We start from the raw sequence: 27,500 nt of genomic DNA on the forward strand, positions 1-27,500 counted from the left end.
AATATATCATTCTTTTCCCTCCAATTTCCACAAATGGTTCACAAGAAAGCATGTGAATTATACATTTGTTTCTATTCCGTCAGTTTCATTTACAGTATTCCATGTTATGAATAAGTGAGTGAGGGGAGCATTGCAACAGATGGCCTATAAATTAAACACGAACAGTAATAATATGTTCACCTGGATTATACAAACACGGTAGCTACCCTCTTGTCCAGCACCGTGACCTCTCTCTCTCTCTCTCTCTCTCTCTCTCTCTCTCTCTCTCTCTCTCTCTCTCTCTCTCTCTCTCTCTCTCTCTCTCTCTCTCTCTCTCTCTCTCTCTCGTGCTCAGCCTACACACAGTCCTTGCAAATCCTTCTAAGCAGTCCTATAAGCCTCGCTATGGAGTGGTCAGCGTTAAGAGTTTAGCGACAAGTGCAGCGTAGCGATAAAATGCAAACGTAAAAAGCAAGAAAATATTGCTGCACTTCTTTATTTCGTCCCTCTGGTACATTCCCAGAACCTTCACAAAAAGAAAACACGGAATGTACACGCTATAAAAAATACTGGAGTAAACGAAAAAGAAGATCCAAATACCAGACCAGGAAACACGACGAAATAATTGTTTACTCCGGTGTCACAGGTCTGGAGTCTGCGCAGGAGGGGTCTGGAGGAAAGCCGTGCGGTGGTGTGCTGCTCTACGCGGAGAGGGGAAAGGATCAGAAGAGAGGAGGGAGGCTTCAGATGTGGTCAGGGGAGCTGGTGGCCCCCTGGATAAACTATTATGGAGGGGATGGATGGGCGAGTGGTGGGACAGGTGGCCGGCATTACGCACCCTGGTGGACACTGGTGGAGGTTTTGTACCAGTGGTGGTGTTTCTTTTTTTTTGTGTGTGTGTGTTGTATTGTATTGTATTGTACAATACTTTCTCCTTGTTTTGTGTTGTTGCAAGCGCCTTGTGTGTATGTGTGTGTGTGTGTGTGTGTGTGTGTGTGTGTGTGTGTGTTTGTTGTGTAGTATTGTATTGTATATTTCTTTTTGTTTTGTGTTGTTTTAAGGTATGTGTTAGAAGTGTGTGTGTGTGTGTGTGTGTGTGTGTGTGTGTGTGTGTGTGTGTGTGTGTGTGTGTGTGTGTGTGTGTGTGTGTGTGCGTGCGAGCGCGCGTCTTTATAGTTTGAGTGTAGCGTCGGGAAGATTGAGATACCGGACGAGGGAGGCAGCAGAGCAATGAAGGGGCTGCCATAGGCCGGGGAGGCGCAAGCAACGCCACACTGAAACTTTAAAGTGCTGATGGGACACGTGCAGCTTAAAGGTAGAGAGCGCTGAGGGCAGGTCGTGCTACCTGATCCCTCCCTAGATTAAATAAACGGGGTAGCAAGGGGATTATTCTCAGCTAGTATTTCGCGTTTCTATTATAATGTACAAACTAATCGTATTACCGTGGCCTCCAATAAGGCAGGCAGGGGAACCTGACTTTAATGTGATATTTATTTCCTACATGCATTTTCTCCATCATTAATTATGTATTCAGAAGGGATATACAAATGTTTTTAGACCTGTCGGTAAAAAACATGTTTTCCACTATAAGTACTCCCAGAACAATTCATTCTTCTTAATTTTTGAAGAATTCCTAGGTTCAGCTTTATTTTAGATATAGTTTCACGGGCAAATTAAAATTCCATTAATGCGATAAGTACCAGTTTTTGTTTTTTTTTCAAGCAGAGGTTTCGCAGTAATTTGGCCCTTTCATATCCACGAGGATCCAGACTACAGGACTATTCCAATACCTCCTCATTCATCAAATAAAATGTAATACTCAAAATCAAATAAAACTCAATATGGCATTCCCTTACGTAATATTTGTTTACTTATAATCATGAGAATATGTAGATGTAAATGCCACTAAGCTTGTCATGAGACTGATCCTTTTCATCATGACCACAGCCAATGTAATTCTCATTTACATATTTAATGACAAGTGTGTTTGTATTTCACACCTGTGTTTTCTTTTCAACTAGTGTAGATAATGCAGCTCTCTGCCTCTATCTCTTTCCATCACGAACAGCAAAAAAAAAAAAAAAAAAAAAAAAGATAAATAAATAAATAAATAAATAAATAAATATAAATAAATAGATAAATAAATAAAATAAAATAAATGAGTAAATAAACAAATAAATGACCCCGAGTTCAGGAAAAAAATTCATTTGCATTGAGGCATTGGTAGTATATGTTTATTTACTCTTCCTATCTTACCGCTAATCTATTAATTGCACTGCAGTTAATTTGATCCAATATTCTGAACTACAAGTAAAGATAATATTGCCAGTGCATATGCACCCAATATACACACACACACACACACACACACACACACACACACACACACACACACACAAAGAGAGAGAGAGAGAGAGAGAGAGAGAGAGAGAGAGAGAGAGAGAGAGAGAGAGAGAGAGAGAGAGAGAGAGAGAGAGAGAGAATGTATTACGTAATTACATCAAAGGAGGTGGAGGCTTTGATAATAGAGGCACCAGATAAGAATGTAATGCACCACTTCGCCGATAATTTGGAATTCGGAGGTGAGTTAAGAGAAGAGAAGAGACGATTTAATGAGAAGAATAGTTTTGAACCCCTCAAGATGTAAACGTATGCTGAGAGCCATTCCACACATTCCTCCTGAAACTCTCCTTCCTCATTCACCATAAGAGAGAGCGAATCAGGTGTATGTACGAATCAGGTGTGTACGAATCAGGTGAATTTCAAGGCGAGACTCATTTATCTGTATTTGCCACTTAATTATCATGGAAATTGCTAATGGTGGAAATGAACAGGGACTGAAAAAAAAAAAAGCTGTCTTATGAGAAATCTTGTGTGTTCTTTCATGATTTTTCCTCTACTTCGGCATGTTGAAGTTAAGTAAATCTTGTCTTCATAATGTGTGTTCCTGTGGGTCTTTTATCTACTTTCTATTACTTCTTAAAATTACTAATGCGTTTATTCATAAGCGCGTCGTTTATCTTGAAATGGAGCTTTTTTTTTATACGCTATTTTCGCCCAGTTTAAGATTATGAGAATGTATCGTTCTTTCTTGTCAAGGACGATTTCTTGTTGTTGGCGAAATTTTTTTATTTTCAGTATCATTCCGACTTTCTGCTCCTGCCAGTCAGACCTGAGAGAAATGCTTAGGAATCAGTCTTGTAAATCTTTAAAACTGGAAAGAATGTAGAATCTAAAAAAAATTCGGCTTTTACGTTTACCTCAGTGTTTCCTTCCAGGAGAAACAGATTGAGCGATTGAATAGATGTTAGCTGGGGAGGAAGGAGGCGGTGGTCGTGAAGCAGCCAAGAGTGTTTGTTCGATCCTGTTGCTCTTGATGTACTGAATTGTGTCTATTTGCATTCCTGTCATGAACACTCGCCGATAACTGCAAACGATGCCGCCTTTCTTAGTCAAAACTGTTATTGTAAGGAAAGACTTTGATATCACAAACAGTTATCGATGATTCACATATTCACAGATACTTATGGAAATGTTGCATCCCAAAGTGTATATATTTTTGTTGTATGTCTTCTAATAAAGCCTGAATATTTTGTGGTATCATAACATAATTTAAGAGAAGTAATGGTAATCTAATCTAACATCATAATATTTGTCGAAATCAAGTTATTCACATTTAAGGAAATATTACTGTTGGCAATGACACCGTCGATCTGCACTTACATTAACTGGCAGGGACGGACAGAAATATCGGGAATATATTTCTTGACAGTTTGGAGATTGGAGAAAAATGTTGGGGAGCACAGTGTGAGGGCCAACCCGCTGACGGCTGATCCTCGCATGCCAGTCATCGTCTACTTCATTTTGAAACCCGAGACTTGCAATGGTTGTTTAATAAAATTTTTATTTATTTATTTTACTCTTCTTTTGTTGAGAGAATCCTCTTCAGAAAATGTAATGACCCAGTTGTAATTTTAGGGTGTGGTTTACTAGATCGACATTCGCCTCATACATTATGTTTGTGTCAAAGTGCAGTCTTCCTTTAATGTAAATAACGCGCCAATCTAATGAGGCAGTTACATGTTAATTCTGTACTTTTTCATATTTCTGTCTCTTGGTCTTATCTGTGTGTGTGTGAGTGTGTGTGTGTGTGTGTGTGTGTGTGTGTGTGTGTGTGTGTGTGTGTGTGTGTGTGTGTGTGTGTGTGTGTGTGTGTGTGTGTTTATCTCTTTCTGTCTATCTCTCTATTTATCTATATCTACCTATCTATCCATTTATCTGTTTATCTGTTTATTTATCAGTCTTTCTGCTTATTTATCTATCTATCTACTCGTATCTATCCATCTATCTATCTCATATATATATATATATATATATATATATATATATATATATATATATATATATATATATATATATATATATATATATATATATATATATATATATATATATATATATATATATATATATATATATATATATATATATATATATATATATATATATATATATATATATATATATATATATATATATATATATATATCTGCCTATTTATTCATTTATGTATATTTCTGTCTATCTGTTTATCTTTCTGTCTGTCTTTCTGTCTATCTTTCCATTTATCTACCTATCTGCGTAACTGTGTGCCTTCTCGCTTATCTACCTTCCTAATACATCTACTTATTTACCTATCTAAAACTGTCTTACTTTTTCACTGACTTGAAGATCTATCTACCTATCCTTTATCTACTACCTTTGAAAATACAATGAGCACAGTGAAGGACATTATTTTTATTTTTTCTTTCTTTTTCTTTCCAGGAGTAAATTTTAAGATCGCAAAAAAGATGAGTTTGGAGGAAGACGTCGCCTGGATCTTGTAAGTAAATGACTTTTTTTTTTCTCTCTCGCAAGTATGGTGCATAAGTTAGATAGTTCATAACAAAAGCAACAACAACGAGGCGAACCCTCTAGAAGATTACTGTAATATTTAGTTCATATCTCTTGGGTGATGTATATAATTGAAAAAAACACGAAATCTCCATTCCATCTTTTAAGGCAAATCATTTGGAATTCCAAGGTGATGAATAGATAATCTCAGAAATGAAGCGCAACCACTCTGTAAAAATACTCATGTCTTCAACAGGAGATTGAATCGTAAGAAACATATTTTTTCTTCCATTTTTATCCCTTTCATTGCGATATGAAACAATTAACCGCACCAGAAGCATCTACAAGAAAGAAGTGGATTAAAAAGATAAGATTTTGCAGTTCGTAGTCAGTTTAATGACTGGAAGTGGCTGTAGAACAAATAAGGATGTCTCAGAGTGGTTAGTAATTAAGAAAAGATGTTAAAGGAAGAAGATGAAAATAGATTAAAGAGGAGAACTGCATAAAGAGTATTGCGGGGCTGGGCTAATATTCCTAAAAGTATCACGTTCATAAGAATATAGTATTATTCTTTAAACTTATGAGTGTGATGTTGACGATCCACTCAATAGTTCAAAATCATGCCTAGATAACAGCAAATAAGTAGAAGTCTTTTTTTTGTTTTTTATGTCTAGAAATGACCTGTTAATAATAATATTACAATGTATTAATTGCATAGGTTGTATAGGTTTTCTCGCCACCACAATTTAGTGTAATAGTTTTGGTTGCACTTCCGGATATGTTATTGTTTATGTAGCAAGCTTAACCACAAAATCAAATTTATGATATTAACCCTTTCAATGCTAACATGAATATGGCGCTTATGTGAATGAACTTATATGCAGTAACTGCACGCCCTAAAGGGCTTTACTGCATGATTAATATTTTTGTTATCACTGATGTCTTTGGAAGCGATAGAGTTCTAAACTTGCACTACAATCCTTGAAGTGTGAGGAAAGCCAGGCATTACCCGGCGATGGACACAAGGGGCGGGGTTCGTTAACCAATAGCAGCTTTCATTATTACTACGGCGATTCCATAAGCTATTTACTTTACCTGCTACTTTGTTTTTTCATAGCGAGCTGCCAGTTTCCAGCGTGATAGCCTTACCCGTTATTTCACAAACGTTTTCCCTGATGACGCACGACCGTTTCCCCTCCAAAAACAGACATCTAGATGCGAGGGTGGGAAATATACTGTCATAGAGGAGACAGGTGGAAAAGAAAGTTGGTGTATATGCTTTAAAGTTAGTTTAGTGATAGGTTTCTCTTTCCAATATTTTTTTTGTGTGTGTGAAATTTTTTATTTTATTTATATTAATGTTTTTTTCTTTCTTTTATAGGGAAAGTTTAGAGATTCTTTCCCATTTCTGATTTCTATCAGGTAGTGTGTGTGTGTATATATACGAGTATATATATATATATATATATATATATATATATATATATATATATATATATATATATATATATATATATATATATATATATATATATATATATATATATATATATATATATATATATATATATATATATATATATATATATATATATATATATATATATATATATATATATATATATATATATATAGTTAGGAATCGTTTATGAGTTTGTATGGCTTGCATTTTAGGGAGTTTTCTACTTTCGGAATTTTCGATTAAACTGCTCCGTTTCTTGTATTATTTTCTTGCAGATAGTTCTGCATTTCTGACATGATTTATTTACACATATCTCGTTATTTTTTGTTTACTTATTTTTTATTTATTTATTTATTTATTTATTTATTTATTTATTATTTTATTTATTCATTTATTTATTTATTTATTTTTATTTATTTATTTATTTTATTTTTTTTTTTTTTTTGCAAGAGAAAGCTTCCTGCCTTTACGCGTCACATGTTAACGAAAAAGATCACGTGTACCTTGTATTTTATTACATTAAGTATTTTTGCACACGGGCTAGTCAAGATGAAGTTTCATACTTCTTACACAATCTTGTTTTTTTTATTTTTTTTATTTCATGCAATAACGAAGAGAAATGCTTTTTGCTTGTATTCTTATGTATCGTTATTTGCATAGAAGTGGGTTGGATGAACTGCTAATAACTCAGAGGGGCTCCAGGAGCTGGCAGTTGATATTAAGAGGTGGCAAGATTGCTCATATCTTTCTTTAATGGCCAAGAGTAGGATTTGTCAATATCTGGAAAGAAACATGACTAATGGCCAATATCCAAGAGAGAGAGAGAGAGAGAGAGAGAGAGAGAGAGAGAGAGAGAGAGAGAGAGAGAGAGAGAGAGAGAGAGAGAGAGAGAGAGAGAGAGAGATCATTGGCGCACTGTAATGTCTCAATGAATTTTTTGAGTCTGTACAGAAGTGTACGGAATGAAGTACAATGTTGCTTCGAGGTAATTTATATATTGTATTAACTATTACTTGCTCGTGAGTCAGTGTTGAAGGTAATGGCTGGTTAATTGATTAATTGACTGTCTGATTGATTTAAAAGCTGCAACAACGGAGTCGCTTGGTTTCATGGTAAAGGAAAGGAAGGAATGGGTACGCACCGCCACACGCACGCCTCATATAGTGGGTCAGACATTCGAAAACACGTGTTCCTGACCTTTACGCTTCACCGGCTAGAGGAGGGAAAGCAATACCTCGGCGCAACTGTATCCACCAGCCCTTGTGTAGGCGAGGGAACGACGGTCGAGCTCCGTTTTTTTTTTTTTTTTTTTACCGCTTGTTCTCATTTTATAATATTCAACCCGTTGATGAGAATTGCACAAATCACTCGTTTAAGTAGTTCAGAATAAATGTGGAGGATTGCGCCAGAATGGGTATCCAGCGTAAAACCTTTGCCAAATCCCCGTAAGAATCAGTCTTGTACATCGATGCTGCAAAGAATACGAGTAAGTCATTCCATACAAATCCAAGTCTTCCGTAAGCATTAAGGGACAAGTTATCTTTTTTATTGACTTCATAAGAATAGCATTCGTCGTAATCTTTATGGTAATATTTTTTTACATCTAATTTTACCTTACCAGAGGTGCTGCATCCTACTTTGTTCTGTGTTGGCCGCATTCAAGATTCATCTCCCTCTCAGTGCTGCTATCTGTCAGTGCTGGCGAGTTACATAAAAAATGCAGGAGAAGCCAACTTAAGTGTCGACATGTAGCTGATACCCCACTCTGAAAATCTTGTTTAGTTTTCACAGAAAAAAAAAAGCTAATGAATATATGATTTATATATATATATATATATATATATATATATATATATATATATATATATATATATATATATATATATATATATATATATATATATATATATATATAGTAAGTGACAGAAAACGAAGCTCGTCTTATAAATGCTACAGAAACTTAACTGCTATCTTTCTATATGATGGCGTGTGCTCCATATAGAGACTTTAGTATATGCATCTGTAAAAAGAGTGAATTTGTATTTCCTTTATTTACATACATTATTCACATTTACTGAAGCTTTTTTACACTTTTTTTTCTAAAAGATAAGTAAAGTAAATGTGTAATGTAATGTTCTTCATGATCATTGTACTCCACCTACAACTGACAAGTAATATACGAAAGTTACATTATCTTTTCATGGTCATTACAGTTATCACATGTTATCACACAACTGTTATCAAACAACTGTTAAAGTTAAATTTTTACAAATGTTCAGTATAGGCGTAATCTGGTTAAACATTTGTGTTCTAACGTCCTGTGTGTGTGTGTGTGTGTGTGTGTGTGTGTGTGTGTGTGTGTGTGTGTGTGTGTGTGTGTGTGTGTGTGTGTGTGTGTGTGTGTGCGTGTGTGTGTATACGCTGATTATACCACCCTGCACATTTTCACGTCTTTTCGTAGACGCCCAACACCTCAGAAAGTAAATATCTCACGCAGGGAAGCCACATAACACATGACTTCTGATCTCTCTAAAATTTCTGATTGAAGCAGAGCAAACTCATTAATGTTCAATGCCTCAAAAACTCAAGTTCTCTATCCATCAGCTCGGCACAACCTTCCAGATAACTATGCCCTCTTCTTTATTAACATTCAACTGTTCCCCTCATCTCCACAGAGTCCTCGGTTTGTCCTTTACTTATAATCTAAACTGGAAACTTCACATCTCATCTCTTGCTAAAACAGGTTCCCTGAAGTTTGGCGTTCTGAGACGTTTCCGCCAGTTTTTCTCACCTTCCCAGCTGCTAACTATGTACGGGAATCTTATCCGTTCATGTATGGAGTATGCTTTACATGTATGGGGAGGGGGATTCCACTCATACCGTGGAAGGGTGGAATCCTCTGACTGTCTTCGGCCTCTTTCTGATCGCCGCAGTGCTGCCTCTCTTGTTATCTTCTACCGCTATTTTCACGCTAATTGCTAATCTGATCTTTCTAACTGCATGCGTTCCCTCCTCCTTCGGCCTCACTGCACAAGACTTTTTTCTTTCTCTCACCCCTATTCAATCCACCTCTCTAATGCCAAAGTTAACCAATATTCTCAATCATTCATCCCTTTCTCTGGTTAACTCTGGAACTCCCTGCCTGCCTCTGTATTTCCTTTTTCCTTCCCTCTCAAGAGGGAGGTTTCAAGACACTTATCCCCCATTACTTGATTGTCATATTAAGAACTCTCTATGAGACTTGGCATTAAGTGGGCCTTTATATATATATATATATATATATATATATATATATATATATATATATATATATATATATATATATATATATATATATATATATATATATATATATATATATATATATATATATATATATATATATATATATATATATATATATATATATATATATATATATACAATTTATTTGTTGCCCTTGGCCAGAGGTCTTCTACATATATATATATATATATATATATATATATATATATATATATATATATATATATATATATATATATATATATATATATATATATATATATATATATATATATATATATATATATATATATATATATATATATATATATATATATATATATATATATATATATATATATATATATATATATATATTACTTATTTAATTGATTAATTAATTAATTTATTTATTTGTTTATTTATACATACCTTGATAGGTTGGTTTGCTAGGCGACAAACGATTCGTTCGCTGTTGTGAGTAACAAGGTCTAAATTTAGGCCTTGGTCAATGAATTGTTTTAAGGGTCTCTTTCTATCTTGGGCGCCCAGCTGGTCCAGAGGTGCACCGCGCAACTTTGGTGGATGGATGACGTGACGTGCCACCGATTTTTACGTCACTTGGCAGCAGGTGAAAAAATAAAAACAGTGCTAGGACGAAGGCAATCCACCACGCATTCACGAACACGTTCACCTGTCATTCAGCCAGTTTTTTTTTTTTTTTTTTCTTTGGCTTGGTTGTTTTCAATGTTAGTTTTTTCAACTAAGAATTATTTCTTGTATATATATATATATATATATATATATATATATATATATATATATATATATATATATATATATATATATATATATATATATATATATATATATATATATATATATATATATATATATATATATATATATATATATATATATATATATATATATATATATATATATATATATATATATATATAATATACTCTTTTATTTTTTTTTCTGTTTACTTGTTTCTTGAATTTTCTTTCATCTTTTCAGCTCTAAATATTTATAGTGTAATTGCATTCGATGTTGTATTATTCAGTTGCTTCTATAATTTTTGTCAGGTTTCATGCTGTGACATGTAATATTCGTCGTCAAGAATAGATTATAATCTTCATCATCATCCTCATCATCAACAGGACAGCAGCCCTGTCATCTCTCCGCTCTACCTTGCATCATCTCTTGCATCCAATTTCAACTGTGCTCTCAGGTATCACCTGTATTTTCCTTTTTATCTTCCACGTGACGGCATTTCATCCATTCCACTTACTCATTTCCCCTACACCACTTGCATCATATATATGTATCCCACACCCTTTACAAAAAGATTCCTCTTCTCCTTTATCCGTCGGTCTGGCACAAGCACACAAGCACCCTCTAGTCTTCACATTATTGAATTGACCTCTAATCCACACCCAGCAGCTGTTACCGTTTTCAGTCTTTTCATCGACCCACGCACCCCTACCCGCCGTGCACGTGTGTGGGAAACGACCGGGAAGCCTCACTATTTGTTGAACTTTGGGGAGAAGCGAACGAGAGGGTCTGGTGCGGAAGAGGGATAAAACGTACCGCGAGAAAAGTCCTTGACATCTCTCTCTCTCTCTCTCTCTCTCTCTCTCTCTCTCTCTCTCTCTCTCTCTCTCTCTCTCTCTCTCTCTCTCTCTCTCTCTCTCTCTCTCTCTCTCTCTCTCTCTCTCTCTCTCTCTCTCTCTCTCTCTCTCTCTCTCTCTCTCTCTCTCTCTCTCTCTCTCGTGATTATTCCTTCGGCATCTTTAATATAATTACTCCTGTGTATATTTTCAAGAATACATGGATCTCCCTTTCCTTACATTATTATCTGGTCTCTTTAATATGTATGATTGTATATCCCAAACCCATATACGCCATCACAACACACACACACACACACACACACACACACACACACACACACACACACACACACACACACACACACACACACACACACACACACACACACACACACACACACACATTTATCTAAAGCTATTTTTGATGACTACTTTGTTTCTCATGAGCGAATATCCTCACCGAAAAATTAACATATACAGGCATCAGCGGGGCGTGTTTTGAAGATGACATCCACCAAGGAACACCCTAGAGTGAAGTGTACATTGAAGAGGGACTTCCTAAATGTACCAACTCTAAAGATTCCTTATTATCCATCCATAACACGTGATCCTCCTCATTCTCGCTCCACAACCAGCACAGGAGGATATTCAGAGGACATATCCTCCAGCACCATACAATAATATGAAATTTCTCAAACTTTCATGGTAGACTTAAGTTAAATGCGACAAAAGTTCTCCTTAGAGTTATGTTTGAGAAATTTTGAAGAGGTTGATAAACTCTAAATATTTTATTGACGGAATGGCAGGTAGACAGACAGACAGACAGACAGGGAGGCAGGTGGACAAACACGGACAAACAGCAAAGAACAAACAAACATAGGTGAATCCTTAACCTCTACCTTGAATTTTTGTTATACTTCCAGTTTATGTTATATTCAGGTGGAATAGGTAAGGGTAAGTTAGGTATGTCTGTGAGTTGCTTGATACTGGAAGATCCTATTTGTCTTATGGGAGACGTTCTCCTTTCTCGAGTTCCTTCCTACTTCTCATAATATGAATTTTAAACCTTTGTCGTGAAGTTGGCATAGTGTGCTCTAGATTTTACAGAAACAAGGAACGTCTTACACATTCGACACAGTCTCCATAAAAGCTGCGCAGCGTCAGAAGTCACGAGTAAGAAGTAAATACCAAGCAATGTAACCCAAAGCCGTGACAACTGCATTAACCTTTACCTTGAATCAGACATCACACACACACACACACACACACACACACACACACACACACACACACACACACACACACACACACACACACACACACACACACACACACACACACACACACACACACACACACACACACACACACACACGTGGTCATGTACCCTTGAAAGCCAGAACACAGAGGTAGCACCATCATTACTCTCCGCCTCCCGTCTCCTCTCCACACTCCCGTCCTTATCTTCCCTTGCAGCTGTCATGTCCTGCTCCCGTCCTCCCTGCCCTGAAGTTAAAACAAAATAGGCACAACTATTTGTATGTAAAATGTTGCTTCTGTTGGGGAAGTAATTTACAGGGCACGATAAAATTAAATGCCTCCTAAACTATGTAACGCGAAAATGGGATCGTTTTTAGCACAGGGTAAGTTCGCAAAATTGTGTTTCGTTTAACTTATGCAGTTTTTATTTGGACACATCAGGTATGTTTTTATTATTTATTTACGGGTGGTGATTATAAAAGTGTAATTAATGGTGGCTCATCATTTTAATCGTGTTTTTGTTTACATTTCAACGATAAATATACTGTGATGTTTTCATTTCCCTAACTGACAAGAGCTTGTTATATTATTAAATACCATATAAACAATTCAAAGTAAACTCCGAAGTACACGAATCTTATTGGCAAAATCGAAAAAGTTTTAATTACAAGAAGAAAAACATGTGCACGAGTTCCACTTAAACCATTTCTCTTCAGGATGTAGAAAGCTTGTAGAACTCTCGTATCGGCTGAAAGTTTAGGCACATAACCATAATTATCAACACGGCCGCACGTTTGCATTTGTGGATATGTAGGCGTGCTGCTGGGAAGGACGCGCTGATGCCGGCCAAGAGCACAAGGCTCCCTCGAGAGCACGAGTCTTAGGAGCGCTTTAAGATGAATTAAAGCTGAGTAGATGGTCAGGCGCCGTACTGTTGTAACGGGAAGGATGTGTGCAACTGTGAATCATTACTTGTTGATGTTGTTGCAGTAATATATATATATATATATATATATATATATATATATATATATATATATATATATATATATATATATATATATATATATATATATATATATATATATATATATATATATAACACATGATACTACTACTACTACTATTATGACGACGACAGAGATGAAGGGGGAGAGCTTAAATGATAGCAAACTTTACAATAAAAATTTAGATTAGGTTAGACTGAAAACATTATCAGAGAATTATACTATAACCATTCCATTCATAGAAACAGAAGCATATTATATTGTGCATTCGCCATTATAGTTAAAGTTGGCGATGAGGGAATGGGAAAGCAAAGAATAACAAAGAATGGGCAGGTTATGTGATAAACTTGCAGAAAGCCTGAAGTGGCGGGAAGACCTTTAGGTGCAGGCCTGCTAATGGGGCGTGAGCGGCAACCATTTATATTGTGCACGAAAGAGTTTGACGCCACATTGCGCCCTAAACGCCGGCCGCCTCGGCGCAACGTTGATGCATGGCTCAGAAAAGTGCCAGTGTTGCGTTTGTCTGCTCGTGACGACGGCGGCGGCTTACAAAATAGCCTCCTTCGATTTATTGCTTTCAAAATACTCAAAATTGTAGCGATACTGACAGCGAAGCAAGGAAAAAGATGCATAACGGAAGAATATTTCAAACCGTCTTATTACGTCTTACTGTCAGATAAATTTTGTGAGATGCGTTTTGTTTCCTTTAACTGCTGTGCTGCGAATCACTGGAATGGAACTGCACTGACGCGTCAAATATACGACTTAATAAATACGAGGAAGACTTGTTATTATTATCTCGCTTGTGTGTGTGTCTGTGTGTGTGTGTGTGTGTGTGTGTGTGTGTGTGTGTGTGTGTGTGTGTGTGTGTGTGTGTGTGTGTGTGTGTGTGTGTGTGTGTGTGTGTGTGTGTGTGTGTGTGTGTGTGTGTGTGTGTGTGTGTGTATTTCTGCGGGAATGACCTACCTACTATACTTCTTTGTTTTCTCCTTTTCTTCTACTCTCATTTCTCGCACTAGTCAGACAGTTTCTTTAAGATTTACTCCCCTTGTCCACCTCTCGTCCAAGTGGGTCGTGTCCGCCCTGAACCTGTAGAACGACCCACGCGTGAGCTGCTTTCCTCCTGAGAACCAGCTTTTCTAAACCTTTCGTCTTGCCGGCCTTCCCTTAACTATTGGCTGCCTTAATGACATTATCATATTCAGTACCGCATGCAATTTTCAAACATCTTGGTCGGAATAGAATAAACATATTACTGTGAATGGGAAACTAGCGATTATTTCTATGCTTTATAGTATGAAATAAATTATCTTGAATTTGACAATCTACTGGTATCTAGATTAAACAAGCTACAACAAAAATATGTGGGTATTTTTTTCTCTTTTAATGGTGCCCTAATTAACTCGTGTCCTGTTCTGTATACATCGCCCATTGACCTCTTTGTTGTGGTGTCCTAAATTCACTGAATGAGTTAACCTCTCTTGTTTGGAAAGGATAGTGTTATGAAAATAATACATGACTTGTATATCATGAGTGGTGTGCCCTCGTGATTGAGGAAATTTTGCTGTACGTTTCATTTTTTGGGGGGAGGTTATTCATACTCAGTAAAATAATATATTGAAAAAAATAACTTACTTTTTTTGTGCGTTTTACCGTGTTTCTTCAAGAAAGTTAATTTCATGTTCGTCAAGGGATATTCTAAAATGATTATATTCAGTAAAACAATTTATTGAACACTTATTTCAACGTGTTCGTATCTTACAATTTAAAAGTTTTAAGTATGTCATACTGACGCCGTATATGCAAACAGATGATGCAGTAAATCTCTCTCTCTCTCTCTCTCTCTCTCTCTCTCTCTCTCTCTCTCTCTCTCTCTCTCTCTCTCTCTCTCTCTCTCTCTCTCTCTCTCTCTCTCTCTCTCTCTCTCTCTCTCTCTCTCTCTCTCTCTCTCTCTCTCTCTCTCTCTCTCTCTCTCTCTCTCTCTCTCTCTCTCTCTCATCTAATATCTCCTCGTTAAATATCCCCAGGAGTTAACGGTATGGCATCAGTTTGTCTCACCACATCATGTCACGTGCTAAGTGTTTCCCTGGGGATTTAAAAAAACATGAGAATAGTTTGCAATATTTCTTCATTCTGCTTCACCGCTGAGAGTAAAATTCTTAATAGCAAGTTCTTTTCGTTTGAGAATGGCCATTTAAGCTGGTAGAGACCGTCATCTTCAAGATCAGAACCTTATGAAAAATTTAATTGCCTTGGAAGGTGGAGGAGAGAGAGAGAGAGAGAGAGAGAGAGAGAGAGAGAGAGAGAGAGAGAGAGAGAGAGAGAGAGAGAGAGAGAGAGAGTGTTTCGTTTTTTGCTTTTTCTTTTATTTCATGTATTTCATAACTATAACTGAAGGACAAATTTATACTGTTCTAATGATAAACCAAAATTCCGCTCGCTATTATTCTTTTGGTGTAATAGTCTAAACAACATGATGGTTTGGTGTAGAGTTAGGCTGGTTTGGCAATCTCATGTTTATTTGATATCTCCTTTCCCTCCCCCTCCCCCTGTCTCTCTCTCTCTCTCTCTCTCTCTCTCTCTCTCTCTCTCTCTCTCTCTCTCTCTCTCTCTCTCTCTCTCTCTCTCTCTCTCTCTCTCTCTCTCTCTCTCTCTCTCTCTCTCTCTCTCTCTCTCTCTCTGAATACAATTTTACTGAAGCGAACACAACATTTTAGCTAAGGGGATCTCAGCTGATGACTTTCCACTTAAAATGCAAGCCCGAGATGAGATTGCGCAGCCCTGAATTACACGTAAAGATCAAGGAACACTATGGCTACATGGTTTTCAGGCTTAAGGGAGTGTGCTGGTGTATACAGACGTGCTTCCCTCTCGGGATGTAGCGTGTACTTTGCAGTGTCGCATCCATCATGTCACCGAACGACCCACTCATACCCAGAGCCACCTGCTTTTATATGTCCGTTAGTTTAAGCCAGCGTAGGACGGCGGGCTCTCCATCTGGCGGCTGCTGCTCTTATGGCCTGCAGGTGGTGGTCGGAGTGGCAGCTGCGGGTCACAGAGGTGCTAGACAGCCTTTATGCATCACGCCAGGGGAGTCGGCCCCGTTTAGGTGGGTTTGGCGGGGGAAAACTCGACAGCGGACATCGGGTGGGTGTTCAACAGAAATCATGAGGTGGATAAGCCTTTTAAATTAACATGACTGTCGATTTTCCCCTCGCGGCTTTTCTCCCCGGTGCCGTCGTGAAGAGCGGCGCGAATCGATGACCGCCTCGCACGGTGCCACGGCCAGGCCTCTTTGGGAAAGGAATCGTCACCTGCAGGCCCGCCAGTGAGTCTCCCAGGCAAGAACGCAGCGCTTCCAGAACTGAATTAGGTAAAAGTAACCTTAGCCAAGCGAAATGAATTCTCTCTCTCTCTCTCTCTCTCTCTCTCTCTCTCTCTCTCTCTCTCTCTCTCTCTCTCTCTCTCTCTCTCTCTCTCTCCTCTCTCTCTCTCTCTCTCTCTCTCTCTCTCTCTCTCTCTCTTTACCGATCTATATGTGTGTGTGTGTGTGTGTGTGTGTGTGTGTGATGTGTGTGTGTGTGTGTGTGTGTGTGTGTGTGTGTGTGTGTGTGTGTGTGTGTGTGTGTGTGTAACCACTCAACTTACTATTAAAGCCACACAGAAGCACGTCCATTCCCCACTGCCAACTTGCCCGCGTGCTTTCGTCAGCTTTTGCATCAGGTTCCTTCTTACCTTGCAGCGCCACCGTGCGGAAAACAACAGGTGACTGTAGCCCCCTCGCCCCCAATGTGACGCATTGAATATCAGACATCGTGTTCCTCCTATGTTTCTGTTCTCTCCCTTTTTAACATCCTCGTCTTCTTTTCCCCCCCCCTTGTTTTTTTTTGTCGTTCCTGAGCCCCATGTTCTTTTCATGACGCATTTTTTCTTTTCGTGTGTTTCTCCCTTCCCACCTTGTTTACTTTGCACTGTGTGACCTCATGTATTGTGTGTGAGATTCAGCACTTTCTGATATCGTTGAAATCCGAGGTATAATTGGCTCCATGACTGACTCACTTTTATCCAATTTCTACGTGATCATGTCCTTTGAAAATGTTAAAAACCTCATTTCGAAAACTTCTGTTACCTTCATATTTTTCTCTCTCTCTCTCTCTCTCTCTCTCTCTCTCTCTCTCTCTCTCTCTCTCTCTCTCTCTCTCTCTCTCTCTCTCTCTCTCTCTCTCTCTCTCTCTCTCTCTCTCTCTCTCTCTCTCTCTCTCTCTCTCTCTCTCTCTCTCTCTCTCTCTCTCTCTCTCCTCTCTCTCTCTCCTCTCTCTCTCTCTCTCTCTCTCTCTCTCTCTCCTCTCTTGTGTTATTGTTATTGTTCTGCTCTGAAATATAGAAACTACCTTTGCTTGTTTATTTTTCTCAGAAACTTCCATTTCCCCTCACATTTTCCTTTTCATATTTCATATTAAAATTTTAGAATTTTTTGTTGTCTACATCTTCCTCTACTTTAATATATATTTCGGGTTTTTGAGCGTATTTTTACTAAACCACAAAATTCTCTTGCACGTACATTTTCTGCCCTTTATTTGTTATCCTTTTTTTTTTGTTGTTGTTGTTTTTGTGGGGCACCTGCCCCTCCCCCCTCACCCTCGCTCCATCTCCAGGGCCGTATCTCTCCGATGATCCCAAAGATACGACCTGAACCGATTCTGAAAGGTTGTGTCTCCTCCCATCCATCCTCTCTCTTTTTCAGCACTCGCCTTCCCCCGCCGTTTTCTTCTGCTCTTTATGCGCCTTTCCATATTCGTATTTTTTTTTCTCTCACAGTTGGTTATGTTTTGTCCTGCTTTCCTTTCTCCCTTATCTCTCTCTCTCCCTCCTTTCCTCCCTTCCTGTGTCTTTCTTCCTTTATTCATCCATTCCTCCTTGTGTCCACGTTTCTCCTTACGTGTCTTATTTCTGTCATTTTTCCTTTTTTATCTTCTTCACGCCTTCACATGATAACAGTTTCTATTCCTCCATCCATTTATTCATTCCTCCTTACCTTTATCCGTCTTTATCCTCATCCGTCTTTCTATCCCTTTCTTTTGCTGTCTTCTTTTAAGAAAAGGAATCGTATTTCTTCTTTCTTCTCCCCCTTTTATCTTGTCCATGGCTTCACATTTGCCTCTCTTTCATCATTATCCATTCCTCCTCGCCTGTCATTTCGTTCCATCCACCATCAGTGGCTGTCTAAAATGTCACGCAAAAATTTATAAATGATTCCGTTTTTCCTCAATTATTTCAACGTGAAAGCCTCGCAATGTAGTATTTTTCGTTTTATAATTTCGCTCATAAATGTGCTCGTCTATTTTTTATTTCTTTTTGCCGTAAATATTTTAACACGCCTTTGAAATATTTGCGTAAATCTGATAAATGGCGTCAGAATTATGATTAACATTATGTGAGCGACGGTTATGATTTCCCCGCGACTGTGCTTCATGAAATAAAATAATCTAGTGGGTGTAAATAAATGTGAATGCGCTTTGTCATTACCACTGCATGACAAACGCTAGGGCAGGACGTGAACGCTTTGTTTAATTATTAGGACTGTTTTCAAAGCCCACAGTGATGATGAGTCGGATTCTCACGGGCGTTTTTTTCCCTTTCTTTTGATGATACAAAGTCCTTGCTACACTATCACCAGAATCATATGAACATCCCTCCAGGTTACACCAAAATCACAGCTATTAAAAGTTGCGGAGATAAAGCGCCGAAACCCTTGAGAATAATGTGCTGATATTGTATCACGTAGAAGAACACTCGTATACCATATTTTCAGTGGGAAGAGTATATGGCATGTTGTTATTATATTCACGTGTTATACCCTTGCTGTCATTATGATTGATTGGATTGATTCTAGATAAACTTTTTTTCTGAGTGCAGTTGTGTGTCAGATAGATATACGATGCATGTCACCAGCAGTCCTGTGTATCGGTTATCAATACAATAGATATTCGCGTCTATACTAAATATTGCGAGTATTGCTGGACAAGAGTGCCGTCTGTTTGGTCACACACACACACACACACACACACACACACACACACACACACACACACACACACACACACACACACACACACACACACACACACACACGATGTACATATAATTTTCTGTGCTAGTCGAATTTCCTTTCCACTATCTTCCATTCAGTCGATATATAATGTTTAGTTTTAAAGCACTAATGTTCATGTTACCTCACTTTTTTTAGTTCACCATTTGCCTGCAATGAGGTATATAGTCTCTCTCTCACACACACACACACACACACACACAGAGGTAAACTACGCACTAATGATCTTAATTTTCCACAAACATCAACATACTTAATCTAGAAGCCCCACACAGTAATCACAAACTAACAAAATATAGCTCGATATCTTAATTTTCCACGAGTTGCCGAATCTATAGTTACATATATGCATAGTACAAACATATATGCAGGACTTAACCAGCCCTTCATTCTTTCACCGATTCATTGTTAAACTTTAAATCTCTCCGCTTCTCTCTCTCTCTCTCTCTCTCTCTCTCTCTCTCTCTCTCTCTCTCTCTCTCTCTCTCTCTCTCTCTCTCTCTCTCTCTCTCTCTCTCTCTCTCTCTCTCTCTCTCTCTCTCTCTCTCTCTCTCTCTCTCTCTCTCTCTCTCTCTCTCTCTCTCTACTCTTCCTGTAACATAAGCTGTTTCACGAAAAAAGTATCATGACTAAATTGGGCATCGATTTGGAAATATTTCCTTTATTGTATTTTCTTAGAAGCGGCAACTTAGTGGGCTTCTTTTTGTCCATTCTGTCTGTCATTTGCCAGTCTGCTTAAAAATGTGTACGTACATATAGCTACATACATACATACATACATACGAACAAACATATTTTATCGATCACAACAACCCACACATATACCTGATAACACACTGCATACCTACAAACATACATACATTCGCTATTTGGAACAGCTGGACAAAAACAACCACAAGGAGAGCTTTACGGTTAGTTATCAGGAGATTAAGACATTCATTGAGGTGGACGGAGGAGATTCCTGCTTCGAGCTGCGGAGGGGGACGCTGATGAGAACAAAGGCTGAATGCTGCCGCGGGATTAGGATTTTTTTTTCTTTTTTGTGATGAATGTATCTATAAAAGAGTCTTCTAAATGGCCGAGGAATGAGGCCAGTAGAAAATAGGGAAGCATGAATAAATAATAAAGAAAGGACGGAAAAATGTTAGGGAAAGGTGGTAAACAGAAATGGAGGAGAGGAGGTAGGAAAAACTGATGAGAAAAAGGAAGCATAAAAACAAGTTGAGTGTAAGAAATCGAGAAACTAAAGAGTTCACCAAGCTGGTAGACATTATTTCATAGATAATTAAGGACAGAGAAGGATTCGAACACATGGTAATGTATTTGTTATCCTAGGAGCTTACCTCTGAGCCAGCGAGGATCCAAAGGTGGTGGAAAGAAAGGGAGACGAGGATGGAGATAATGATGGCGATGATGAAGAATTAAAACGTAATGAAAAAGCAGGAATCCTTCTCTAGGAAAGAAATATGGAGTGGAGTGGTGGTGGGAAAAGTGATTATGGAGAAAATTTGTCTAAAAGAATGCCGAAAATGTGATTACTCGAAAAAAAAATAGTAAAAAGTAGTAGAGTGGATTATATTATTAACGGGAAATGGATTTAAAGGTGATGGATTCATCGAGGAATATATTAATATCAGCCTTGCAAGGATGACAAACGGTTTGGTTCACAGACCAGATTTCTCAAGGGAGCAATAACAGGTACAAGGATGCCGGGTGAGAGAGAGAGAGAGAGAGAGAGAGAGAGAGAGAGAGAGAGAGAGAGAGAGAGAGAGAGAGAGAGAGAGTGTGTACTCACCCATCCAGGTGCTGTTGGTGATGATCTGCAGTATCCTGGCGGGGTCCATGGCGAGCGTCACAGACCAGCAGCAGGGTCACTGAGGTGCGGCGGGCACACTCACCAAGCAACGGTCTGTGCCTGTGTGTCTGTCTGTCTGTCGAGTCTTCGAGATTCTGAGATCTGTGGAGGGGTGACGCACAACACGGAGGAGCTGCTTGCTTTCCACAAATTATGCTTTAGAGTTTTCTTTGTTTTGGTTCTCCTCCTGTAGTAGTTTTTAAAGGATTATTATTATCTTCATTTTTATCAGTCCCTTCATACAAAATCCCATCAATATTATTGGTGTTTTTTTTTCTTTGTGCCTGAATCAGATTTCATTTCTTTAGAATTGTATACCATTACCCTTTCTTCTTTTTCCTTTTCTTTCCCTCACAACCTTCCCTGCCCTCCTTCAATCCGCCACTCATCTCCTCCAAAGCGCCGGTCATCAATCACGGTTTCCCCACTCCCTGCTCTTTTCAGATCTTCCTTGCCTTCCGTACCCCAATCTCCCGCCATCATGAGGTCTTTATTATATATATATATATATATATATATATATATATATATATATATATATATATATATATATATATATATATATATATATATATATATATATATATATAAACACACACTCACACACACAGACACTTTTTGTCTTTATTTGCGAGGGAAGAAATTACGATAATGATAGGGTTCGATATACATGTAGATAATATATTCTGAATATTACACGAGAGAGAGAGAGAGAGAGAGAGAGAGAGAGAGAGAGAGAGAGAGGAGAGAGAGAGAGAGAGAGAGATGGCTCCCTACAATTGGATTACGTCGCAGTTAGAGAAAGGGAATGAGTTGACACTCAGGCGGTAGTAACCAGGCATGGGACGATGAACAAACACACTCCCCCTCGTTGTCAATGCGAGCGCTGTCTGTGTGTGTGTTTGGTGCAGAGACGGATCAGCAAATATAACAGCGTTGGATCCTGACCTGCTGTGAGATCCCCTGTTGTGACGCTTACAGTTCGCTTGTTTTGTTAGCTCGATCTGAACAGATATCGGCTCTTTGCTCTGGAAAAAAATATGTGTTCCTTATGGAAAAGCTGAGATGCAGGAACAAAAATAAATAATACAGGCAGATTTGTATGATATTACTACCAATATTGAATCATCCAATTATTTTATTAGAAACCCCTTTGAAAAACTAAGCCAGGTTCCATTTATTGCGATTCACACCTGCCTCACACCTTGCTGCTTTGACGCTTCACAGCATGATTATGGTAATTTAACCAATAAGCACACTGCTCTCCTCACGTTATTATGTTGAGTCTATTGTGCAGTGTGTCCAGACATCAGCATTCGACAAGATCTTTGTTTCATTAAGATGTCAGTTAATGTTGTGACCTACTGTACTCGTATATATTTCCTGTCCAGGAAGAAGAGGTGGATGGATGAGTTGGTCGACTGCCAGTGACTTTTCCGGGGCAGGAATTCAGTCTTAGATCAAGTGAAGAGAAATTAGTGGCACCAAAACTTACCACAATCACAGTGTAAAGTCACGACACAGTAATGCGATTTACTTGCTGTAAATTCAAGGAACACAAATTAAACTCTTTGTCAAGATAATAAATTTTACAAATTCACGAGTTTCTGTATTATTGTGTTCTTTCAACAAGTATGTTTTTATTCGTGTAAAGAGGATTGTTCAAGAGTTAGAAACAAAGTGAAACACCACTAAATTGCTCACTTTATCGAGCACGCACATATTATCTGCAAATTAGCGTAAACATATAAACAATAACTGTTTTAACTAATTCATAAGCCTCTGAAACTAAATTCTTGGTACATATTATTTCTGACAATGATCACTGCCTTCTAGCATCATTCATTATGTATTCCAAGATAAGATGCTCCCATTCACTAATCTTTAGTAGGAAGAGATAATTTAACAAACAATTAAGAGGGTTTGCTGGTCATCAAAAAGCCACCTAGCAACTTTTACCCCAATATGGATTTTTAACGAGTATGATTCTCGTACATCGCACCAGCAGCTATAAAAGTTAACGATGGAGGTAAGGGTGACGACCCTGCATATATTATGTGCATGTGAGCAGAGTCGTTCACTGTTGAAATCATTGAATATGGGTCATTATTCTTCCCCGGCAGCATATTTCCAACAGTTCACGAGGAGACCTACAACTGTTACAACCTATTAAACTATTTGATATAGATAAGTATTCATATTGTTGTTTCTCTCATTAAACTGTTTGACACGATGATAATAATATTGTACATCAGTCGCCTGTTTTCAAGTATGTGTAATTTATGTTAGTTCTCTTATTGTAAGGATAACATTGGACGAGTAAAATATGTTAAGTCTCTGTATAATGATGTACAGTGTGTGTGTGTGTGTGTGTGTGTGTGTGTGTGTGTGTGTCTCCTTATAATAATCTCATGTCATTATTTTCGCCTCGTAACAATTTCGCATCGACCGCACGCTGCGCCTCCTGTCATTATCTGTCCTCCGAATGATGCACAACCTCGGGCGTAACTGGCGTGAGTGACCTACCCGTCGCGTCTGTGTCTTGACGGTGCTTCGCCTTCGTTTCTTTTTCATTTTTTCTGTGTTTTGCTCTTTCTATATGTAGGGAATGAATAAATTAGTTAATTACGAGTAGTTAGATGATTTGTTTGCTAGACTATATTAGTTATTCAGTTTGTTAGATATAAAAGGTGTCCCGCGAGTCAAGGTACATAGTTTAGGATTTGATAGTTCAAGTAATTCTAAGTCAAAAATACTCTATACACATATGCTGTCTTTTGCTTTATTTTGCGAGAAATTAACGTGTAATTTGTGTGTTGCGTGAACCGCTCGCCTGGGTGGACCCACACTTTCCTTCCCTCCTCGGCTCGCCAAGTATTCCAGTGGCGCCGCGCGGCATTAAGTGATATTTTTTAATTTTTTTATACAATCTCCGCAGTCAAAGCCTTACAAGAAACAGTTAGCATATGACAGATTAAATTTGTGTATGTGTCAGTGAAGAAAATGTACAGGTAACACAGCAATACAGTGGTTAATAAGTGCTACTTTTTAAACATACATGGCAACTCACCAGCTTCATGACGACTGCCCGCTGTTCCCGCCATTCCTGTAAATGTCACTTGATTATTTGATTTTTTTTTTTTTTCTAATTTATATCAAATTGTGATATGTTCTGTGAATTTTCCCCCTTTATGTATTTGTGTTTGTATTCTTGAACTGATAGTGGGGCTTCGTATTGTCATCTGGATGATACTGTCTTGAGGTGGGATTGTAAACCCCGCACATCCCATGCTAAATTGCTTGTATTCAACTTTTATCTCCTCCCTTTTTTATGGACCAATTTCTTTCATTCAAAAAGTATTTTAATCAAGAAGGATAGGGGAATAAATCCTACTATCTAGTGTATATATATATATATATATATATATATATATATATATATATATATATATATATATATATATATATATATATATATATATATATATATATATATATATATATATATATATATATATATATATATATATATATATATATATATATATATATATATATATATATATATATATATATATATATATATATATATATATAATGGTATTTCTTTTAATTTGATGCAAATAATGATTTTTTTTTATTTTTAAATATTTGCAAAAAATATAAATAAATTTCAGTCACCATTTCAGGAAGTAGGAATTCTTCCTCTCATATAGTATCATAAGCTACAATAGGCCATATTTGTGTAACATGAATAGCAACGGAAGTAATATTTTTTATATGGCAAAATCTGCCATTTTGAGATATCATGCGGTAAAGTTTAAAAATTTAATGTAATTTACCTAATAAAGCTAGGGAGTTGAAATTCACAGGATATATACTTTAGGATATATGGAAAAAGCAGACAGAGTTTCTTTTAGTTACTCTAATTGGTTGTGTACATAGGCCGAGAGCGATTAATGATGTCACGCTTAATTAGCGGTCTCGAGAGGGGGGGGAAACAAGAATGTTATTATGTTTCGCTATATTTCGCCATATTTCAAAGTAAAAGCCAGTGTTCTACTCTTTAAAATAAATTAAATATTAATCAAAAATATATCTAATGCAGATGCATTGATTATTTGTTGGATTTACGAATTTTTTTCGTAAATAAATTCGGGAAAAATTAGTTATAGGTAAATTTTTTTTTTTCATTTTCTAGCTGTACGTAGAGAGAGAACTGTAGATTTTCACAGGAGACTAAAGAAAACTGGGTACCTCATAAAAAAAAATGTGAAAAAAAGTGAAAAAAGCTATCATACCTGTATCGCGGCGTGCAAAATCGCGTGCAAGATATTCTTGACGGAACGCCTCATTACATAACACACACCAAAAAAAAAAAATCACAATGTTGCATGTACAAAAAAAAAAAAAAAAAGCGGAGAAGAATGTAAAAAAAATATATATATGAAAAAAAAAAAATTCAAGTGCCCATCGTACAACCCATTGTAGCAAAAAGATGCACTTTGGCAGTCAGCTAATTAACAAGGCCTATCACCTGTCTCAAGACCTCAACTGTTAAGTTGAATGTTGAGGAGGTGACAGCTGCAGTGAGTTCCCATGTATGTTTAAAATGTAGCATTTAACAACCACTGTATTGCTGTGCTACCTGTACATTTTCTTCACTGACATATACAAAAATTCTATCTATCATGTACTAACTCTTTCTTGTAAGGCTTTGACTGCGTAGATTGTACACAAAAAATGATCACTTAATGCCGCGCGGCGCCACTCAAGTACGTCGCGAGACAAGGAGGGAAGAAAGGAGGCGGCGGCCTTCCCAGGCGAGCGGTTCCCGCAAATCACAACTTACACGTTAATTTTTCGCAAAATAAAGCAAAACGCAACATATGTGCATAGAGAATTTTCGACTTACAATTACTTGAACTATCAAATCCTGAAGTGTGTACCTTAATTCGCGGGACACCCTTTATGTTAATTGGTTATTTAGTTAATTGTTTGGTTTGTTACCTAGTGAAATAGTTCATTCCTTATTTGTGAATTAGATCCTACGAGAGAGAGAGAGAGAGAGAGAGAGAGAGAGAGAGAGAGAGAGAGAGAGAGAGAGAGAGAGAGAGTCAAGGTCATAGGAAGTCACATGTTTACCGTCCAGAGTGTAGTGTAATCAGTGGCTGTTTCTTGCACGGCTTGACGCTCCTTTGGCGCCTTATTACACCGCCGCCAGAAACCACAGCTTATCGTGGCTAGTAAGCAGCCTCCATGAGTAATGCTGCCATTCAACCAAAACAAATTTATGAAGCATATGAACTAATGTAAAAGAAGTTTGATCATGTAAAGAATATAAACTAACTTTAAAAAATCGATGTGAGGACCTCTGTGGATAGGAAATTAAGTAAAAACACGTAAACTGATCTAAAAAAAAAATATTCCATGAAAGGAAGGACACGAACTTATAAAATTAAGTCTTATCTTGAGGTTTCTACAGAAAGGAAATCAGTTAATTGACGTAAACTAGTACTAAGAAGTTTGGTGATCAATCATTCATGGATTGAAATCAAAGAAAGTGAAGGAAGGGAAATTATTTGTCTCTATATTTGTTTCTTTCCTCATATCAAGACCTGTTTTCTTTATGACTGATGTCTTTCTCGGTTCCTCGATGCTATTGTTGTGTATATGAAGGCTGTGGAGGTGTTTCTGTGTGTGTGTGTGTGTGTGTGTGTGTGTGTGGGTGGGTGGGTGGGAGATGGGGGTAGGAGGGACACCGGTTAAGGGCAACAAAAATCCAATAGAAAAAAAAATAAAACACACACACACACACACACACACACACACACTGAAACGCAGGTCCCTAAATAGGGTCCGAAGCGGTAGTAAAAAATTGAAGGATAAGTGTCTTGAAACTTATCCCTTGAATAAGCTCTAGCCATAGGAAGGTGGAAATACAGAAGCAGGCAGGGAGTTTCAGAGTTTACCAGAGAAAGGGATGAATGATTGAGAATACTGGTTAACTCTTACATTAGAGAAGTGGACAGAATAGGAATGAGAAAAAGAA

General features: G+C 37.5%; 1 protein-coding gene across 1 annotated transcript in view; it reads right to left on the reverse strand.

Annotated features, from left to right (window-relative positions):
• The window catches only part of LOC135109099 (putative neural-cadherin 2), an 82,238-nt gene extending 60,520 nt beyond the window's left edge, over positions 1-21,718 (reverse strand). The window contains exon 1 of the mRNA XM_064020159.1: positions 21,389-21,718. The gene's annotated coding sequence lies outside the window, so the exon portion shown is untranslated. The remainder of the gene's footprint in view (positions 1-21,388) is intronic.
• Between the last annotated feature and the right edge of the window lie 5,782 nt (positions 21,719-27,500).

This window comes from Scylla paramamosain, chromosome 18, assembly GCF_035594125.1.
Source record: "Scylla paramamosain isolate STU-SP2022 chromosome 18, ASM3559412v1, whole genome shotgun sequence".
Lineage (NCBI taxonomy): Eukaryota > Metazoa > Arthropoda > Malacostraca > Decapoda > Portunidae > Scylla > Scylla paramamosain.